We start from the raw sequence: 19708 nt of genomic DNA, 5'->3' as shown, positions 1-19708 counted from the left end.
TCAGCCTCCCGAGTAGCTGGGATTATAGGCGTGTACCACCATGCCCAACTAATGTTTTGTATTTTTAGTAGAGACGGGGTTTCTCCATGTCAGTCAGGCTGGTCTCAAACTCCCAACCTCAGGTGATCCACCCACCTTGACCTCCCAAAGTGCTGGGATTACACGCATGAACCACTGCACCTGGTCTTTTATTTGTATTTCATCAGTACATTTAATTTAACATTATTATTATTAATTTTTATTTTTTTGGAGAGAAGATCTCACTCTGTTGCTGAGGCTGGAGTGCAATGGTGTAATTATGGCTCACTTCTGCCTCAAAGTCCTGACCTCCAGCCATCCTCACAACTCAACCTCACAAGTAGCTGGGACTACAGGTGTACACCACCACACCTGCCTTACTTTAACTGTTGAAAAGTCGTAAGATTTTTTTTCTTTTAATTTGTGTGTTGAAATATATCCTTATTTTTCTTTTTCTTTTTTTTAATGTTGAAAGATACCTTTCTTTTACTAATGTGAGATTTAATTATGCCTTCTTCTAGTTACCTTAGAGTTAGACTCATTCTATTTGGCATTTTTGTTGGTATAAATTTTGAAGTATGTATTTGTAAGGGAGAAAGGTGAATTTCACAAGAAGGTGACAATTTACATTAAGGCATAGGTAAAACTGACAAGGCTTGAGGAAATGCATTAATTACGGCAGCTGGGATTCTCTGAAATTTGGAGAAATATGCTTGATGCCTGGGTTGGATAAATAAATATTGGAGAATGTGAGGGACCTGCTCTAACTTTTTAGAAAAAAAGTTACCCTGTTGAGAAAAAGCACTTTTTAAGTTGAAATGATAACATCATGTGACTTCTTTTCTATGTGAAGTGAAAGGTGAAAAAATCTTCTGAAAGTAAAGATTTGGAACTGAAGAACAATGAATATTGCACTTGACTTATAGGTTGAGAAGTCCAGAAGTGAATACTTTCCCAGTGCCAAAGAAACTCCACAACAGTGAAAGAAATATGACAGACAACAGGAAAGAAAACCCACAAAGAAGTACAACAATCATCCTTAACATTGTCTGACGTTGTAGTTTTTTTTTTAATAGACCCATTGATAATTTGATGACAAAGCTGAGAATTCTCTATTAACATAAATGCATATTCATGCTATTTTGCAAATAATTTTTAGCAAACGAGTTGATTCTCCTACACTAAGTAAAGGACTACTGATCTATGGAATATATAAAACTTTCTCTTTAAATTTATTCTCAACCTGCTGGAAACTTATATCTAAATAGAACAATGGAATCTTCAGAAATACAATAATGTCAGCATTGTGGCATGTAGGTTTTAACAATAAAGAATACAGTAAATATAAATGGAAGGGAATGTTCACTTTCTCTGGTTGTTACTTTGTTATTTCTTTCTTCCACTCCTCAGACTGCTCTTTGGGTATGTGATGGTTAATTTTATATCTCAACTAATTGGGACATAAGGTGCCCGGATTAAACATTATTTCTGGGTATGTCTGTGAGAGTGTTTAAAAAAGAAATTAGCATTTGAATCAGTGGACTGAGTAGAGCAAATGTCCTTTCCCAATGTGCATGTAGGCATCCTCCAAATCCAATGAGAGCTACCACAGAAAACAAGTGGCAGAGGAAGGAGGAATTCAATCTCTCTCTCTGACTGCTTGAGCTGGAACCTCCATCTTCTGCCATCAACTGGGCCTTGCTTAGCCCTTCATCTTTTAGTTCTCAGAACTCCACCATTGGCTATTCTGGATCCTAATTAGCAGTAAGCAGATTATGGGACTTCCAAGCCTCCATAATCATGTAAGTCATTCTCTTGTAATAAATCATATATTGGAAAAATCATTAATAGAATATATAGCTCACCCTTGAAATACATGGGGGTTGGGGGTGCCAAGCCTCCCTTCCAGTAAAATAGCCATGTATAATTTTTGACTCTCCAAAACTTTACTACTAACAGCCTACTGTTGACTAAAAGCCTTACTGATAACATAAAGTCAGTTGATAAATATTTGTAATATGTATTACAAATTGTATTCTTAGAATAAAGTAGAGAAAAATGTTATTAAAATTATAGGAAAGAGAAAATCTATTATTCATTATGTGGAAGTGGATCATCATAAATGTCTTCATTCTCATTACCTTCATGTTGAGAAGGCTGAGGAGGAGGAAGAGGGAAGAGGAGGGCTTGGTCTTGCTGTCTTGGGGGTGGCAGAGGTGGCAGAGATGGAGGACGTGAAAGGGAAGCAGGGGAGAGATACGTATTTGGTGTAACTTTACAGAAATGCATCGTAAGTTCTGTCTGAATTTGTGCTTTTTTGTTTTTTAAAAAAGATTTCTATACAATACCAATCCTCCTACCATTTGCTTTAGTTTCAGTGTTTGAATCATAGATGCATCCATGTCATAAAATAAGTCAAAAACAGTCTTGAATAATCAGAACACTTCTGCGAGAGTGAGAGACTGTCTAATGGCAATTTATTTTCTGGCACTGCTTCTTGAGTGTCTTTTTACTTCTTCTGGACATTGGTTCAGAAGCACTCATCCGTATCAAGTCATCTTCTGTTAATTCCTCTGATGTGGTGTTTATTAGCTCTTGAGTTGCTCCAAGATTCATATCTTGAAACCCTCAATCTCTACTTTTTCTTTTTGTCATATCCATAGTCTCTTTCATGATTTTCTTGATTGTCTCTGTTGTAAATCCTGTGAAGTCACAAACAATTGGACACAGTTTTCTTCAGCAAAATTTATTATCTTTGGCTTAATGGCTTAATGGCTTCGTGGCTTCTTCTATAACAATGATGGCATCTTCAATGTTGCAATTCTTCCAGATTTTCATGATATTTTCTCTATTGGGGTTTTCTTTCATAGTGTTAATAATCCTTTCCATAGAGCACTGTGTGTAATGAGCTTTAAAAATCCATATGATCCCCTTATCTTGAAGCTGTATTAGAGATGTTGTGTTTGAGGGCAAGTAGCCCACTCTGATGCTTTCAGTGTTGAACTCATGAGGTCTGGGTGGCCAGGGCCATTGTCCAATATCAGAAGAACTTTAAAGGCAGTCCCTTATTGGCAAGGTACTTTCTGACTTCAGGGACAAAACGTCAATGACACCAATCCAGAAAAAGGATTCTCATTGTCCAGGCCTTCTTGTACAACTAAGAGAATGGCAACTAGTGTTTCTCTTTTGCCTACAAGGCTTGGTGTTTTGCAGCTTTATAGATAAGGACAGTCCTGATCATAAACTCAACTGCACTGACACAAAATAGTAGAGTCAGCCTGTTCCTTTCTGCCTGAAATCCTGGTTCTCATTTCTCTTTATTAAAAATGTTTTTTTACGTCTTTTTTCCCCCAAATAGAGTACTTTCATCTGCATTGAAAACCTGTTCAGGACCATATTCTTTCTCCTCAATGATTTTCATAATGGTATCTGGGAAATCATCTACTGTCTCTTGGTTAGCAAAGAAGCTGTTTTTCCTCTTATCCTACATTTTTAAACCAAATCATTTTCTAAAATTATCAAACCATCCTTTGCTGACATTAAATTCTTCAGCTTTCAACCCTTCACCTTCCCCTTTTCTTGACTTATATGAGAGTCCATAGGTATTCCTTCCTTATGGAAATTCTGCACCCATATTAAAGCTGCATTTTCAAAACAAGATAAAAAGGTATTTTGCAGAAAGTGCAAGACTTTTGTGCCTGCTCACATAGCTGCAGTGATGGCTTCATGAACATCCTTTTCTTTTTAACATTGGTCTTTACACTGAATTCATTTATCTTCAAATGGCAGGCAACCACAGCTGCAGACCTTAATCTATAGTACATACCAAGCAGTTCAACTTTTTCTTATATTGTCATAACTTTTCTCTGCTTCTTGGGAGCACTACCAGCATCACTAGTGATACTTGATATGGGCCCCATGGTGTTATTCCAGGTTTACAGTATTGTACTAAACATAATGAAAAATATGTGAGAACTATGAGAGATACTTTTTTACTATAATATGCAATTTACTGGAGAAAGGAATTGCTCACCAGAAATGTTAACATCACTCAGCATTTTAAGCTGACACAACACTTGAATTAACAAGACAAGGTGGCAATAAAATTATTACAGTTGTGTAGTATGGACAGTTAATTTTATGCAGTTAAATTTAATACTGCATCTTTACATTTGTTTACATTTGTCTCAACTGTGAATGGTGTCAGGTATGGTCTAAGTGTGTATATAAGTTTTGAAAAATTTTAATTTTTTATAAAAACTTTGTACATATTTTATGGTAGTAAATGATAAAACAGTATCTACATATTTTATGCATTCATGATATATCTAACCTTTTATTTTTTATTTTTATTTTTTTATTATACTTTAAGTTCTAGGGTACATGTGTACAATGTGCAGGTTTGATACATATGTATACATGTGCCATGTTGGTGTGCTGTACCCATCAACTCGTCAGCACCCATCAACTCATCATTTACATCAGGTATAACTACCAATGCCATCCCTCCCTTGTCCTCGCTCCCCACAATAGGCCCCGGTGTGTGATGTTCCCCATCCCATGTCCAAGTGATCTCTTTGTTAAATTCCCACCTATGATTGAGAACATGTGGTGTTTGGTTTTCTGTTCTTGCAATAGTTTGCTGAGAATGATGGTTTCCAGCTGCATCCATGTCCCTACAAAGGACACAAACTCATCCTTTTTTATGGCTGCATAGTATTCCATGGTGTATATGTGCCACTTTTTTAATCCAGTCTGTCAGTGATGGACATTTGGGTTGATTCCAAGTCTTTGCTATTGTGAATAGTGCCACAATAAACATACGTGTGCATGTGTTTTTATAGCAGCATGACTTATAATTCTTTGGGTATATCCCCAGTAATGGGATGGCTGGGTCAAATGGTATTTCTAGTTCTAGATCCTTGAGGAATCACCACACTGTTTTCCACAATGGTTGAACTAGTTTACAGTCCCACCAACAGTGTGAAAGTGTTCCTATTTCTCCACATCTTCTCCAGCGCCTGTTGTTTCCTGATTTTTTAATGATTGCCATTCTAACTGGTGTGAGATGGTATCTCATTGTGGTTTTGATTTGCATTTCTTTGATGGCCAGTGATGATGAGCATTTTATCATGTATCTGTTGGCTGTATGAATGTCTTCTTTCGAGAAGTGCCTGTTCATATCCTTTGCCCACTTTTTGATGGTGTTGTTTGCTTTTTTCTTGTAAATTTGATTGAGTTCTTTGTAGGTTCTGGATAGTAGCCCTTTGTCAGATGAGTAAATTGCAAAAATTTTCTCCCATTCTGTAGGTTGCCTCTTCACTCTGATGGTAGTTTCTTTTGCTGTGCAGAAGCTCTTTAGTTTAATTAGATCCCGTATGTCAATTTTGGCTTTTGTTGTCATTGCTTTTGGTGTTTTAGACATGAAGTCCTTGCCCATGCCTATGTCCTGAATGGTATTACCTAGGTTTTCTTCTAGGGTTTTTATGGTATTAGGTCTAACATTTAAGTCTCTAATCCATCTTGAATTAATTTTCATATAAGGAGTAAGGAAAGGATCCAGTTTCAGCTTTCTACTTATGGCTAGCCAATTTTCCCAGCACCATTTATTAAATAGGGATTCCTTTCCCCATTTCTTGTTTCTCTCAGGTTTGTCAAAGATCAGATGGCTGTAGATGTGTGGTATCATTTCTGAGGACTCTGTTCTGTTCCATTGGTCTATATGTCTGTTTTGGTACCAGTACCATGCTGTTTTGGTTACTGTAGCCTTGTAGTATAGTTTGAAGTCAGGTAGCGTGGTGCCTCCAGCTTTGTTCTTTTGGATTAGGATTGTCTTAGCAATGTGGGCTCTTTTTTGGTTCCGTATGAACTTTAAAGTAGTTTTTTCCAATTCTGTGAAGAAAGTCATGGGTAGCTTAAGGGGGATGGCATTGAATCAATAAATTACCTTGGGCAATATGGCCATTTTCATGATATTGATTCTTCCTATCCATGAGCATGGTATGTTCTTCCATTTGTTTGTGTCCTCTTTTATTTCACTGAGCAGTGGTTTGTAGTTCTCCTTGAAGAGGTCCTTTTCATCCCTTGTAAGTTGGATTCCTAGGTATTTTATTCTCTTTGAAGCTATTGTGAATGGGAGTTCATTCATGATTTGGCTCTCTGTTTGTCTGTTACTGGTGTATAAGAATGCTTGTGATTTTTGCACATTGATTTTGTATCCTGAGACTTTGCTGAAGTTTCTTATCAGCTTAAGGAGATTTTGGGCTAAGATGATGGGGTTTTCTAAATATACAATCATGTCATCTGCAAACAGGGACAATTTGACTTCTTCTTTTCCTAACTGAATACGCTTTATTTCTTTCTCTTGCCTGATTGCCCTGGCCATAACTTCCAACACTATGTTGAATAGGAGTAGTGAGAGAGTGCATCCATGTCTAGGTTTGTCATAAATAGCTCTTATTATTTTGAGAAACGTTCCAGCAATACTGAATTTATTGAGAGTTTTTAGCATGAAGGGCTGTTGAATTTTGTCAAAGGCCTTTTCTGCATCTTTTGAGATAATCATTTTTTTTTACCGATTGGAAAAAAATAGATGGATTTGTGAACCTGCACTGTTCAAACCCATGTCATTGAATTATATATGCATTCTATCGTTTCTATTTCTCTGGAGAATTCTAAGACAGGGTGCACCTTTTCTTTCCTATATGTCTGTACTTCTAATGGATGTGTGTATGTTTTTTGATTAGCAGTTGCTTTCATCCTCATAGGTTAAATATTCTCATAGGTTAATCAATACTGAATTTATTGAGAGTTTTTAGCATGAAGGGCTGTTGAATTTTGTCAAAGGTCTTTTCTGCATCTATTGAGATAATCATGTGGTTTTTGTCTTTGGTTCTCTTTATATGCTGGATTACGTTTATTGATTTGTGTATGTTGAACCAGCCTTGCATCCCAGGGATGAAGCCCACTTGATCATGGTGGATAAGATTTATGATGTGCTGCTGGATTCGGTTTGCCAGTATTTTATTGAGGATTTTTGCATCGATGTTCATCAGGGATATTGGTCTAAAATTCTCTTTTTTTGTTGTGTCTCTGCCAGGCTTTGGTATCAGGATGATGTTCGCCTCATAAAATGAGTCAGGGAGGAATCCCTCTTTTTCTGTTTATTAGAATAGTTTCAGAAGGAATGGTACCAGCTCCTCCTTATACCTCTGGTAGAATTCAGCTGTGAATCCGTCTGGTCCCGGACTTTTTTTGGTTCGTTGGCTATTAATTATTGCCTCAATTTCAGAGCCTGCTATTGATCTATTCAGGGATTCAACTTCTTCCTGGTTTAGTCTTGGGAGAGTGTAAGTGTCCAGGAAATTATCCATTTCTTCTTGGTTTTCTAGTTTATTCTCATAGAGGTGTTTATAGTATTCTCTGATGGTAGTTTGTATTTCTGTGGGGTCGGTGGTGATATCCCCTTTATCATTGTTTTTTGTGTCTATTTGATTCTTCTCTCTTTTCTTTATTAGTCTTGCTAGCGGTCTATCAATTTTGTTAATCTTTTCAAAAAACCAGCTCCTGCATTCATTGATTTTTTGGAGGGTTTTTTGTGTCTCTGTCTCGGTCAGTTCTGCTCTGATCTTAGTTATTTCTTGCCTTCTGGTAGCTTTTGAATGTGTTTGCTCTTGCTTCTCTAGTTCTTTTAATTGTGATGTTAGGGGGTCAATTTTAGATCTTTCCAGCTTTCTCTCGTGGGCATTTAGTGCTATAAATTTCCCTCTACACACTGCGTTAAGTGTGTCCCAGAGATTCTGGTATGTTGTATCTTTGTTCTCATTGGTTTCAAAGAACATCTTTGTTCCGCCTTCATTTCGTTATGTCCCCAGTAGTCATTCAGGAGCAGGTTGTTCAGTTTCCATGTCGTTGAGCGGTTTTGATTGAGTTTCTTAGTCCTGAGTTCTAGTTTGATTACACGGTGGTCTGAGAGACAGTTTGTTATAATTTCTGTTCTTGTACATTTGCTGAAGAGTGCTTTACTTCCAACTGTGTGGTCAATTTTGGAATAAGTGTGATGTGCTGCTGAGAAGAATGTATATTCTGTTGATTTGGGGTGGAGAGTTCTGTAGATGTCTATTAGGTCCACTTGGTGCAGAGTTGAGTTCAATTCCTGGATATCCTAGTTATCTTTCTGTCTCATTGATCTGTCTACTGTTGACAGTGGGGTGTTGAAGTCTCCCCTCATTATTGTGTGGGAGTCTAAGTCTCTTTGTAAGTCTCTAAGGACTTGCTTTATGAATCTGGGTGCTCCTCTATTGGGTGCATGTGTATTTAGGATAGTTAGGTCTTCCTGATGAATTGGTCCCTTTACCATTATGTAATGGCCTTATTTTTGATATTTGTAAGCCACATGGTTTGTCTGGAAGGTTTTTTTTTAATTGTTGCAAATCTCCAAAATTTTTTGGTATACCGATTGGGAAAAAATAGATGGATTTGTGAACCTGCACCGTTCAAACCCATGTCATTGAATTATATATGCATTCTATCGTTTCTGTTTCTCTGGAGAATTCTAAGACAGGGTGCACCTTTTCTTTTCTATATGTCTGTATTTCTAATGGATGTGTGTATGTTTTTTGATTAGCAGTTGCTTTCATCCTCATAGGTTAAGCATCCTCATAGGTTAATCATAGGTTTCTAGAGCAGGACTCCAGAAAGATGAATGATGGAGTAGTTCTTTCAGAGTGGCTTCTACTAAAGGCCTTAAGCTAAAAATCCAAAAATGGTTGTTCCCTTTCCTACATGATCCCAACCCAGGTTCCCATGAGAAGAGTCCAAGCAGTCACATAGCAAACCAAAAGGGAGTACTTGTGATGCGTATACTCAGTTCAAATCTAGCAAAAGATTGTTTTGAGAATTGGTAAAATAAAAAATTTTAAAAACCTGACTCAATGGGATTTCATTCATGATAAATCTCTTCTCTTCACAAAGGATTCAAAGTAAATTAACTCATCATATTATTTACTGAAAATATTTGTCTCTTATCTCAGGCTGTGTCTATCCAACTGGAAGAGAGCAGACTATATTATTTTCTGCTATGCTAATGCCAATATTAATGTCAGTGTGGATTTCTTCATGGTCAATTTGATAATTTCTTTGGAGATGGGCCATTCTTATAAAATAATAACAGGCAAATGGAATCAATTGTACTGTATTGACAAAGTTTATTGTCTTCTCTGCAATCATTTGAAAAGACAGATGTGAATTTCACTCAGGAAAAAATTGACTTTGCTTATAAAAGTTCTTTTGCTCTATGAGTTTTGCCCTGGAAACGTTTGTATCATTAGGTACATATTTCATGCATAATATAAATAGGGTATTACATGTACTGGCAAAACACAGGTAAAAATGAAAAAGTTTGAAATGGTAAAAGTAACAGGAAAATCTCAAATATATGAACTGGTATTCTCAAACTAGTTATAACTGACATATTTTTGAGTATCTAGGTGCTCTTTTTTCTAGACATTTAGTGATGAATTGTATGAACATCGTGCTTCAAAAAATTAAAACACCCTGATGAAATTTTGTTAAAGGTGGAAATTCAGGTAAAATCCCATATCTCAAGCCTCTATGCATGGAAGAATATGACAAAAGGAAAAAATCTGGTAAAGTGAATCTGAAGGGAAGACTGGGCTGGACACGGTGGCTCACACCTGTAATCCTAGCACTTTGGAAGGTCAAGGCAAGTGGATCACTTGAGGCCAGGAGTTCTAGACCAGTCTGGCCAACATGGCAAAACCCCGTCTCTACTAAAAATACAAAAATTAGCCGGGCATGGTTGGGCATGCCTGCAGTCCCAAATACTTGGGAGGCTGAGGCACAAGAATCTCTTGAACCCGAGAGGCAGAGGTTGCAGTGAGCTAGGATCATACCACTGCACTCCACCCGGGGCAACAGAGCAAGCAAGATTCTGTCTCAAAAAAAAAAAAAAAAAAAAAAAAAAAGACTGAAGCTGTGCATCTATAGAGAGAATATCTATGTTGATGTAATACCTTATGGAGAGTGATTAATTTTACCAAAATAATTATTATGATTATGCTTAATTTATAACTGAAAACATATGTTCTGAAAGAAACTTATAGTCACTCTTACCCCTAAACCAATTCATCTAGGATTCACAACAATTTAGAGATAGTGATTTAATCATATAACACTTTATATATTTAACAATTTCTCTGAAATTCTTGAAGATTTCAAAGAGCTAATAACAATAAAATTATAGAACAATGAAAGATATGAATTTCAGCAATGACAAAAACATAGCGAAATAAAGAACAGAGCTATTAATTTTAAGAGATATAGACCATGAAGGTCCCTAAATTCTTCTGTTCTTTAAGTTTTGATGAAACTAAACACTTCTCTTCAGTAGCTTAATTCACAGTTGAAGAAGGCATACTTTTTCCCCATGTGTAAGGGCCAGAGAAACTTACCACTACAATGTGCTGTAGGAACTAAAGAATACTAAGACAGCCCGGACATTAGCAGATGGGAACTCCTCTGACAGGCAGCTGTGACTTGAGACTCACAGATAACCTTGCCAAACTTCCTTAGACTGGCCATGTTGTCTACAACTCTTGCACCCGACCCTAACTTTCTTCCTTTTTCCCTCACCAGAGTCAGGACTACATTAAGACTTGTCAGCTCTCCTGGCCTCTTCCAGCTCCTTCTCCAGTTTCAATCATGAATGTTTCCCCTAATACATTTTTACACATCTAATTCTGTCTCAGTATCACCTCCTTCTTGGAGTATCCAAATATCACAAGTGATATCAAGAGTTATATATATTTAAAAAAGCAATAGAATGGGAATTTAAGACTGGCTTACTCAGTGTTCAGTGAGTGAAGAGGACATCATCCTGTCTGGTAGATGGAGGGGACAATATCCTTTGCATAAGGTGATGTTAATTGCCAAGGATGTCACTGGTGGTGACTGGAAAATGTCCAGGTGCACAAAAATGTTATGGTAGGGTATAAAGAGTTAGGCATTTGAAAGGTTTGAGTTGACAGTGCTTACAAAGACAGAAAAGTTTGCCTGTTACTTCTAAGTTGTATTGATGCTCTGCAGAGAGATAATAAGAGACTGATGGCTGTTAACAAGCTTTGGTATCTTACAAAGAGGCCCTTATTGCATGTGGTGGAGCAGACACAGGTGTGCAACAGCCAAAGGTCTAAAATAGTGTTTTGGAGCTTCAGAGAATTTGAAAGATCTCTCAGTGCCCTCCTTGGCTGTGCAAAGGCAAAGGTGCTGGTTAGGAAAACCTGAGGTTCTGAAATATGGGTTTGGTATCTTGACGGATGCTGTATTAGTCTCTTCTCACCCTGATAATAAAGACATACCTGAGACTGGGTAATTCATAAAGAAAAAGAGGTTTAATAGACTCACAGTTCCACATGGCTGGGGTGGCCTCACAGTCATGGCAGAAGGTGAAGGAGGAGCAGTCATGTCTTACATGGCAGAGACAAAATAGCATGTGAGGGGGAACTGCCCTTTTATAAAACCATCAGATCTCATGAGACTTATTCACCATCACGAGAACAGCATGTGAAAACCCTTCCCCCTTGATTCAATTACCTTCCACTGGGACCCTTACGAGACATGTGGGGATTATAGGAGGCTACAATTCAAGACGAGATCTGGGTGGAGACCAGCCAAATCATATCTTTCTACCCCTGCCCCTCCCATATCTCATGTCCTCACATTTCAAAACACAATCATGCCTTCCCAAGAGTCCCACAAAGTCTTAAATCTTTCCAACATTAACTCAAAAGTCCAAGTCTAAAGTCTCATCTGAGACAAGGCAAATCTTTCTGCCTATGAGTCTGTAAAATCAAAATCCAGCTGGTTATTTCCTGGATACAATAGAGGTACAGGCATTGCATAAATACACACATTCTAAATGTGAGAAATTGGCCAAAACAAGGGGCCTACAGGCCCCACGCAAGTCTGAAATCCAACGAGGCAGTAATTCAATCTTAAAGCTCCGAAAATCTCCTTTGACTCCATGTCTCACCTCCAGGTCACACTGATGCAAGAAGTGGGCTCCACGACCTTGGGCAGCTCCTGCCTGTGGCTTTGCAGGGTACAGCCCCACTCCTGGCTGCTTTCATGGGCTGGCGTTGAGTGTTTTCTGTTTTTCTAGGTGCACGGTGCAAGCTGTCAGTGGCCCTTTTATAAAATCATTAGGTCTTGTGAGACTTACTATCACAAGAACAGCACGGGAAAAAGCTGCCCCCATGACTCAGTTACCTCTCATTGGGTCCTTCTCAAGACACATGGGGACTATGTGGGCTACAGTTCAAGATAAGATTTGGGTGGGGACACAGCCAAATCATATCAGATGCCCTGAGGATATTGCCTCTGAAATTTCCCATTAATCCTCTGGGCTCCAGAGGCGCATTACTGTCCCTTAGAGAGACCTGTTACTTTCTCTGTATTGAAACACCCCGCAGAGGCCACTCTTCTCTAAGGAAACAGGTGGTGCCCCCAGAAGCAGCACCCTCATCCACTTCTGTATGCAGCATGAAAATTAGTGTTAACTACCCGAATAACCACACTGGACCTTCTAAAGGAGGAAAAAAACTACATACACTGAAAAAGTTGAAAGAATTAGCTATCATTAAGCCAGGAGTACATCCCTAAAAGGTGATTTTAAAGGCTTTTGATCAAAGAGGCCAGAATGTAAGACCGTCTAAGCAAGTATTCTTGATGTGGGGCCATTAATTTTCTCAGAACAAGGCACGTTATAGTTGGATCTTAGGAGATGGGGTAAACTTGCTGGTGGGGTGGCTCTTGGAGGCCTGAAAAAAAAAAAAAAATGATGGCCTCCAGCACTAAGTGAAATAGAAAAGCCTGAGTTGCTTTGTGAAATGTTCAGGGCAGGAATAAAGAGGCTGGGAAGCAGGTGTGCTGGAGTGGATACATCATGTGAGGCCAGAAGACCCAGCAGATGATTATGCTCCATAGGAAGCCCAGAGGTCACATCATTCTCCACGTCAACATGCCAGTGAGAGAGGCACTAGCATCATCAAAAAGTTCAGTAGAGGCCTCCTCTGCAGCCCAGTGCTAATGGTAGGAGAAACTAACACAGCCTTCAGAGGCCGGGTAGGACAGCTTAAACACCAGATACCTAGAGGCCACAATTATTCTAGTCAAATGAACAGACAAAGGAGCTTGGCCCACACGGAATGGCGAAGATGGCTGGGATATTATGGTTTTATATGTATAGTTTTCATCCATGGTTCCTGGCTTATATCTCCCTTAGCCCTTGTCACAGTCTTTTGTTATAGTGTTGGGGTGCTTCAGGCCTCAGGAGAAGGCTTCAGGAAACATAATCTCCCTGTCCGATCTTCTGTCCTCTTTTTACTGGCCCAAGGCAGGGACCTAATTTGATTGTGAATCAAAAGGCCCTCATTCCAGAGAGAGTCCTGATCTATACTCTGGAAGGAGAAAAGCTGCACAGAGAGGTGAAGAAGACTCTGAACAGAGAGGCCTTGCTGAGTTTCTCCAGCCTGTTGGGATCATACCCATTTTATCCAATCAGGTTTCAACATGCTTGTCAATCATGCCTATGTTCTGAAGCCTCCGTAAAAATCTAAAAGGAAAGTGTTCAGAGAGCTTCTGGATAGCTGAACACATGGAGGTTCCCGGAGGGTGGTGCATCCAGGGAGGGCATGGAAACTTGTGTCCCTTCTCCCATTCCTCACCCTACATGTGTCTTCATCTGCATCCTCTGTAATATCCTTTATGGTAAACTGATAAATGTAAGTAAGTTTCCCTTGAGTTCTGTGAACTTCTGTAGCAGATTAATCGAACTCAAATTGGGGGTTGGTCATGAGAACCCCAACTTGAAGCTAGTCAGTCAGAAGTTCTGGAGGCCCAGACTTGTGACTGGTATTGAGGGGGTGTCATCTTGGAGGCTAAGCCCTCAACCTGTTCAGGGAGAAAGCATCAGAATTGAATTGAAGTAGAGGACACCCAGCTGGTGTCCATTGCTCAGTGTGTGGGAAAAACCTTCCACATTTGATCACAAAAATCTGAGGACAATAGGTTAAGGCACAGCTGAAACCATCCTATGAGCTAATCTTGATTAAAAAACTCTTTGGGGAGGGGATGGTGCCATGCGACCTACATGGAGGAAGTAATATAACTAATTGAACATGGAAATACTAAAATAAAAAGGCTTTTCCTGGGACAGAGATGTGTCAGCTTTCAATATCTCCTGGCAAACTCTAGCACTCATTTACTTTCATTCAGTTTGGAATATCACTATTAGCGGTTGGTTGTCTTCATGATGTGATTGGAGCAGAATTAGGTACTCACATGGGGTGGACAATGATATTCCTCCACAATTCTGCCTCAGGTCTATGTGAACTCTGTGTTTACTCTCCTATCTCCATCATGTGGCTGAGGTATTCCACAGAAGCACATTGATCCATTACATGGATGACATGTTGATCGGACAGGAAATGCACAATGTGGCTACTATGCTGCAAACTGGAAGACACATGCACTCCAAGGAGTGGGAGATGAATCGTATGAAAGCTCGAAGACCTATGCTTCAACATCTGACAGACGTTTTGGTGTTGAATGTATCAGTGGTGAAAAAGATGCAGTATGGAACTTATGGTAAACTCTGGTTGGAGATTCGCTACTTGGTATTGGGATTCAAGTCCATGTCACTTGAGTCAAGAAAATGTACCCCTTTGAGAAAACAACTCCTGCTGTGTTGAGGGGCCCTGGTGGAGACGCTAAACTTGAACGTGCAATACCAAGTAGCAATGCATCCAGAACTGCCCATTATGAACTGAATTCTGTCAGATTCACCAAGTCACAAAGTTTCACATCCCGTTAGTATGGAGCGGTTCATACCAAAATAAAATTGTTATGTTTGTGATTAAACTGGTGGAGGGCCAGAGAGCATTAGCAATCCACTGACCAGGTAGCCCAGACCTCCATGTCACTCTCCAGAGTTGTACAAGTGCCCTTCCTCTGGCTCACTCTTATTGTCCTATGGTGTATCCTGTATTACCAGACGATACAGGGGATGGAGTGCGGGGAGGCCAACTTGCTTTGTATTTGTATTTCCTGTCTCGGAATGCAATCCAAGAATGGATACTCCTTCATTCCAGCCATTGAAAAATCGCATAGAAAGGAAACCTTCTCAATGGATAAAATCATGAACAGTGTACCTGGTCATTGACTTTGTGTGGAATGTAGAATAACCTTGATATTCCTGGACAGTGGTCAATGGTGTGGACATTTTGCCAGGGGTCTGGAAGGAAAAGGACTGAATATCAGAGACTGGGAGGTTTAGAGTAGTAGCATGGTGTTGAGCATAATGAAACTCAGCACACATTGTAAACATTTTTTGTTTTACACATTAATGCACAATAGCTATGTCTACGATAGACACTGAACAACAAAGTAACAAATATAACTCAGCTGGTTGACACTAACTGGACTTCATTATCAGCCATTCCAGATTTGGCATGTTCGGTACATGTAGAGTGGCCATGTTGGCAAAGGCAGAGTCTACATAGGGGCTCAACAGCACACCAAGCTTACCTACCTACTGAAGCTAATCAAGCTACTGTTGTCTCTGAATGCCTGGCCTGTCAATGAGACATGACTGACTACTGAGACTCCAGTGTGGCATTATTTTTTGAGGGGACCAAACAGCCACTTGCCACCAAGCTGACTACATTGGGCCCCTTCTATCATGGAAAGGCCGGTAGTTTGTTCTCAAGAATAGATGCCTATTCTATACATAAGCTTGACTTTTGTATCGTCATAGTCTCAGCTAACCCTACCATGTGGGGCTTCACAGAATGCCTGATCCACAGGCAAGGAATCCCACACAACATAACATCCAAGAAGTGGGCATCCTTTACAATGAAAGAGGTGAGGTAAAGGTCAGACAACCATGGCATCCAATGGCTATGTCACCTTCTGCACCATCTAGGACTGGCCAGAACTCTGGAACAGCTTTTAAAACCCCAGCTCAAATGTCATCCTTAAAGCAACACTTTGAAATTATGGGGAGCAATCCGTAGAATATAGTGTATGCATTAACTCAGAGACATTTACGTGATGCTGTGTCCCCCATGGGAAGAATATGTGGATCCAGGAGCCACAGAGTGGAAGCAGGCACATCCTTCACTTACCACCGCTAGCAATTACCCGCTCTGGAATTTTGTTGCACTGTACTCTGCCACTTTGGGTTTTGCAGAGTTGGAGGTCCTTGTAAGAAAAGTGGACATTCTCTTGCAATGGTACACAGAGAGGTCCCTTTGAAATACATATTACAGTTACTGCCTAGACACTATGGACCCCTGGGGTCCAGAAACCACCAAGATAGAAAAGAAATCATCATTCTGGGCAGAGGCAATTGACCTTTATCAGCATGGGGACATCGGCTATTTCTGATATAATAGAAGTGATGAGGACAGTGTATGGAATTCCAGTGACTCATGTGAGCACCTCCTAGTTCCCACTTGCCCCGTTCTAAATGTCAATGATCATACGCAGCAACCCTGCCTGAGAAGAGTATGATTACCAAGAATACAGACCTCCAGAAATGAAGGTTTGGATCACACTACAGGGTATGGCACTAACAACCTGCACTGGCGATCACAGAGTGTGAAGGGAATTTTGGATGCATGTTAGAGAAGGGAGAATTTGAATATCAGTTGTGGTCCTGAGATCAATTGCATCAAAATTACCTCTTCCGTCTGAGTTTCTTGTCAAGGAGAGAGGCCCATGGGGGAGCCACTCCCACACCCTGTGTGGTGAAGTAAATTTAAGTGATACAAGAGGTAGACTATAGCAACCATCAAATTGTGCCTTTCAGAGTTCCAACTGATGGAGTATAATTAAGCAAGGACTGTAACTGCTGAGCTCTGAAATTCATCACCACTATTGTACCAAGGCTTCTCTCATTGCTTTCCTCAGCATTTGCTTACTGAGTGCAGCAGCCGCAGGGTAGGTCATTCCTGGAAGATGGGGGAATCCTCTGATGGGTCATTTGGCTCAAATCCTTCCCACTGGCCATTGACCTTGAGAGACTTTCTTAGAACTGCCTTCTTCCACTCAATCCTCTCTTCCTCTGTCCTCCACAAGGGTCAGATGAGCATCTTTGAGAGCTCTCCAAGGCTCTCCTGGTTCTCTCCCAATGTTCCCTCATAGACATTTTCCCTAATAAATCTTTTGCCCATCTAATCCTGTCTTGGCATCTGCTTTCCTGAGAAACTGCAGTAGCACATGCGTGATGGCGCGAGTCAATTCATGGAGTTTAAGTAAAGTGTACACGGAATCATCATACTAATGAAGCCATAAGTATTTCTTGCTGCTTATATATACCAATTGGCTTTCCTTCATTCACTAATGATAACCTGTGCTCATAATCCGCTCAACAACCTTTCAATTCTTTCTTACTTAAAATAAGACAGGAAAGATTAGCTAACAATAAAATGTGAAGATGTACAGAATTACTATTGAAAAACCTCTCAAAACATAAGCCCTTCTGACAAAAGAATTTTCTGAGGCACGATCTATATTAGAAAGTGATGTAGAGATATGTATAAGCAGAAAGCAGTGAAAGTCAAGGCCTCCACTGGCTTCAACATTCTGATATGTTCACTTTGTTTAGTGTTTTAGTTGGCTTTAAATTCTAACAATTAAGAAAGCTTACAAAATGGTTTGCAGAAGAATATTAGTGAAAGGATTATGAAGTACTTCATAAGTCCTTTGAACAGGAAACACACATCTTATAATGCAAACTAATTTTTTAAACAAATAGATGCCTGTGATTGGATGGATCTATAAATTCATGTTTACATTACTAATGGTATTATTAGCATAAATATTTTATAGCATATATTATAGCAGCTTTCAGGTAATTGATGCCTCCAAAAATATTTATTGATCTGAAATAAAAATATCTTCGAGAAGTGGCTGTGATTAGATGCATGCCATAGAGGTAAAACTGACTCACCAGCTGGGCGTGATAAAGAAATAGTCAGACCAAAGTGTCATCAAATGGATTTTTCTGGTGCCATTGGTGGCAGTAGCATATCACTGCATAAGTGACTTTGCCCCTGGTGATTATAACTGACAACCAAATGGCCTATGTGAGTGCCATGTTATCATCACAGTGCAGCTGATATTCAGGAAAACACAGACTCAGTGGATATGTTTCCCGTGGCAACTGAGTCAGACGGCTGTACTTACTAGAGCCTAGTAGAACATAGTAACATCTACTACGTTCAATATGATCGCAGTTTCCTGCTAGGTAGAAGGCAAATTTCTGTCTTTGCATGCTTTTCACACTCTGAGAAAGAAAAAGTTCTCCAATTTTATCCCATTTTCCACTCATCACACATGTGTACCTTACAGTGAAGGTTAAAGGAAGTTAGTTACAGGAATTTTCTGTTAAATATGGGAATAGATAAAGAATAAAAGGAAAATGATGGCATATGCCAAAATTAAGGGGACGAGAATCCTTTTATGAATGTGTTCTAAAAATCCAAATAGTTTTGTGACATTTTAGACAGGAAAAGCCATTTTTATACTGAAGTAATGTAGGGTTGTGCAAAGCTTCATATCAGCTGATAAAGAAAAATATTACTTTCATAGGTTCACATAAGAAGTTCAAGTATTTCATCTCAGCTTCGATTTTTAAGCCATTTTCCTGCAAACTAGCAAATTTCTGCCTACAGCAAACTGATGAAAATTCATGGATGTTTTCATTCCTCCAGTTTAGGGCAGAATAGTAAAACTTTTGCCTTAGATCAAACTTTTGAATATTTGAGGGAAGGGGAAATAAAAAAACCACATCATTTCTCAAATGTGAATACCCAAAGTGAAATGTGGCTGTTTCTTACATTTTTAGATGCCTGGAAGTTTTCCACAAACTTCTATAACAGTCACTCTGCAGCCTTCTGCTATAAATGTTTCAGGAACTATCTAGGGAAATATTCTATTGAGAGGGAAGGCAGGATTATCTAGCAGATAGAGCGTGGAATTTGGACTTAGACAACCATCTGAGACCTGCACCTGCCTCTTTCATTGCCTTATGGTGCGGTGCTGTATAAATGATTCAGACGCTCTTTGCTTGTATTTTTCCCTGTGGCAATAGAGGGAAATAGGCTAAGCATTAGCCCCTTCTCAACTGTCAGAGAATACCATAAAGGTAAATATGACATTGTCTGTAAAGTGCTCTGACCTCTAATCCAGAAAAACAGTGCAGACATGTGAGGCCAGAGAGACTGCACAGACATTATAGAGTCCTAGCTTGGAAATGGCTTGACCCCTTCGTGCCTGTGTTCAGTCAGAGGTCCCTATGACACATGATCAACGATAGGTATTACCAGTTGCTAATTCCTTCTATTCTAATCTTTCCTTCCGCATCTGGGACATATTAACCTCATCCTCACAAACCCAATGAAGAGAGACAACCCTAACAGTCAATCAATAGGCATCTATTAATTGTCTAATAGGCACAATGTATTCTGTTGAGCATTAGACCTCGGATGAGAGTCTATTAGAACTATAATAATTTATAAATAGTTACTATACTCAAGACCCTTGCAATCATGATGTAGCTGGAAAGGAGAAGTGTCTGAATCATTTAAAATCATATAAGACAGCC

Source organism: Macaca thibetana, chromosome 6 (genome assembly GCF_024542745.1).
Source record: "Macaca thibetana thibetana isolate TM-01 chromosome 6, ASM2454274v1, whole genome shotgun sequence".
NCBI classification, from domain to species: domain Eukaryota; kingdom Metazoa; phylum Chordata; class Mammalia; order Primates; family Cercopithecidae; genus Macaca; species Macaca thibetana.
The sequence above is the reverse complement of the archived record's forward strand: the minus strand, read 5'-3'. Positions refer to the sequence as shown.